Source organism: Pocillopora damicornis, chromosome 13 (genome assembly GCF_964200805.1).
Source record: "Pocillopora damicornis chromosome 13, jaPocDami1.2, whole genome shotgun sequence".
Taxonomy (NCBI): Eukaryota; Metazoa; Cnidaria; class Anthozoa; order Scleractinia; family Pocilloporidae; genus Pocillopora; species Pocillopora damicornis.
This window is the reverse complement of record NC_142682.1, coordinates 10,347,567-10,350,824: the sequence shown is the minus strand read 5'-3', so window position 1 is coordinate 10,350,824 and position 3,258 is coordinate 10,347,567. Positions and strand designations below refer to the sequence as shown.

General features: G+C 40.4%; 1 pseudogene; it reads left to right on the top strand.

Annotated features, from left to right (window-relative positions):
- Nucleotides 1–573: 573 nt before the first annotated feature.
- On the top strand, nt 574–2,790 carry LOC149035431 (uncharacterized; annotated as a pseudogene).
- The last annotated feature ends 468 nt before the right edge of the window (nt 2,791–3,258 follow it).

Below are 3,258 nucleotides of genomic sequence, written 5' to 3'. Positions count from 1 at the left end.
TTTCGAAAGTCTCTGAAGCAAAAATAAATAAATAAATAGAAATGTATCCCTGTGAAGGTGGTTCGTGGGAAAAAAAATCACTTAATATAATTTAGTACAGAGCAAACAGACCAAAGACGTACTTATTACGGAATTATCTACAGTGTTTGCCTACAGGCGGGACTGAGATGTTGCTGTTCTGTCTAGTGTTTTTGCAAAAAGATTAAGGGTAGTTGTTCATCTAAGGCTCTTGTTGGCGGAGTTTGCGGCTTTTCCGATGAAGATCGAAAGCGTCAAACTGAAATTATACCATTACTTTTCTGCAATAGGAAAATTGCCAATTACAAATCTACTTACAAATTTACGGATCCTGAAGACGATGTTGACCTTATTTTATGTCGAGCAGCTAAGTTCTCAAGAAACTAACGTGCGCTCACCCTGACGTTATGTCCCAAACATCGCACAAAACTTGGTTTGGGATGGAGCGGAGGATTCAGCACACAATGCAGGGTTCCAGAAGGAATTTCCAATCATGGAAAAGGTAAAGAAACTTGGCCAAAAGGTGAAAGATTGTTAGGGAAGGAGGAATGTGAGATGATCTTGCGCAAGACCGGTTTGGTCGTACAATTTAGGTCAGGTAGGTTTTTATTTTTTATTAAATACACGTTGTGGTTTCACATGGTCATGCTAGCCAGCGTAGATGGCAGTTTTTTTTGTTTTTTTTTTTGGGGGGGGGGGGGGGGGGCAAACGAGCAGCGAAGCCGCGGGAGGAATGGAGAAGAGGCAATGAGTAATATGTCTTTCGCGGCTTCGCCTCTTGTCCGCGCGCGCTTCCTCCAACCATAACCGCTGGTAACGCAGGCTTGTAGTCATGCATACCAACCTAGTTTTGTTCTTTCGATATGTAGGTGTATGTAAGAAATGCAGAGAGTGCTTAAAGGAGATGTTACATAGTGAAGTGCGTGATATTCAAGTCTCAGAACTGGGAGCTGAATTAAAGAAAACTGAGCAGATGAAAAGAATGGTGTTGGTGAATATGTAAAAATCAAAAACACTGCCAATTGTTACTCATTAAACAATTTTAAAAAAGCAGGAACACAACAGATGAATAAGATTAAGAGTTGTTTTCTTTATGAATTATTGGCTGATAACGCTGACGTAAATATTTCCTGCAGTTGAGATGATAGTAGAAGTGCTTTAAGCTAGTGAATAACGCTTGATGATTATCGCGAAGGAAATGAAAAATGATCCTTTTCCATGTTTAGGATGGTCGTGATGAGGAGGTGACCTTCAATCTTCTAGAACCGGTGCAAACACCACAGAGTGTAATAACAAATGCTCAAACACCACGAAGTGTAATTACGAATGCTGAAACACCATCAAGTGTCTATCGGCCATCCGGATGTTTTACAAATCCATCTCAGTAGAGATGACTCATTTGAAGAAACGAGCACCCCAAAAGAGAAATTGAATTCCTTACTGGCTTCTAGAGGCGTTAGTCCTATCCGTTATACAATGGTATACCTTGGGAGGAACCCGCCGAAAGAACAGAACAGTTTCATATAAGGAAAGCGAGGAAAGCTGTCATTGCATCTTTAGAAGAAATAGCGCCTTACGTTGCATAGATGTTACTTGACTGCTTAGAAATATCGAAAGAAGACGACATTGATACTACTTTGATGAGGGTCCTTACTGAATGTTATGAGAATGCAGGACACTGGAGCTCACGGAGACAGTTACTATCGATTATGGCTGATATGGCCAAGTTGTCAAAAAGTGGATACCTAATCTGAAAAGATACAGATACAATATTGTACACCAACATGTTTTGCTTTACGGCAGAAGCACTGCTGTTCTTGCATTAAAAACTGCAAGGATGAAAGTGAAAAACTAGACCACTTCTTGAAATTCATTACGAGCCAGTATATCATTCAAGATTTGCCATTCGGTGTAAAAACCTTGAAGTTGTCCTCTAACACCGAGATTAAGGTCCCACACGTCGTAAGGACCCTGATTTCCGAGCAAATAGTCCAACAGTACCTGTGTTACTGTGATGTGACCGACTTTGCCCCGATGAGTCGCTCCACACAGTGTAGAATTCTAAAAGTTTGCTCCGCGTCTGTACACAAGTCTTTGCAAGGACTTGACTATGTTTCAGCCGAGGGCGCAAAAAGAACGAATTGGCGGTTATCATCGACGAGGAAGGAGACAACTATGGAAAAAGGCACTCCTGGGCAAAAGAGCAACCGGCAAAACGTTATTTCAAATGTGACTATAAGGTAGGACTATAAAAAATAAGTATGATTTTAAAAAAACATACTTTAAATACCTACTCAGTTATCGAACTTCGGAACTAACCATTTCATGTCAAACCCTAGAAGTACAGAGGGAGTTTAATCGGGACAATAACGTTCTTTTCAGTCTTTCACGAGTTTCACACAAGTCATGTATAGTTCAAACAATTCGATTTGACGACTCGGTTTATCGTTACACTTTGATTGCAGGTACATGTATCGCCAGCTTCTAGAGTTCCAGATCACTGTAGCGCATTTGTTCTCAGTTACCCTGGAGATCCAGATACAGTAGTAATTGCGATCATGATGATTACATCGCATCGATGCGAGTTGTTCCCCGATGTGGTCCATGAAATTGAGTCCGTTTTAGAGGAGGTTCAGTCCACCAAAGAGGAAAAAGATGAGATGAAATATAAGGTTTCTCAAGCTAAAAAAAACTGAAGCATGGTAGGCTCATTTGCTCCGCTTCATCAACCAATATGAAGCACGACTTGATGCCTTGATCATTAGCATGTAGGCAACTTCCTTAATGTGCTTTCCTAACTTGAGGCCCTTTACTTACTTGAGATGGTTTACTTACTTGAGGTACTTTACTTATGTCAGGTGGTTTCCTTACTTGAGGAGGTTTTCTTCCTTGAGGTCTTTCACTAACTTAAGGTGGTGTACTAACTTCGGGTACTTTATTTACTTAACGTGCCTTTCTCCCCTTTTGCGCCTTATTCAATTGTTTTCTTTTTTCTACTTGAGGTACTTTACTTACTTCAGATGATTTACTTGCAAGAGGTCCTTTCCTTAAGATGCTTTCCTTACCTGAGATGGTTTTTTTGCTTCAAAAGGTTTGTTTATCGGTACTTGAGACTCTTTTGTTACTTGATGTGCTTCCATGCATTAAGATTCTTTACTTCGTTCTGGTGATTTGCAGACCTTAAAGGCTTAAAGTAGTTAAGGTACTTTACTTCAGGTGCCCTACTTCCTTCAGGCGCTT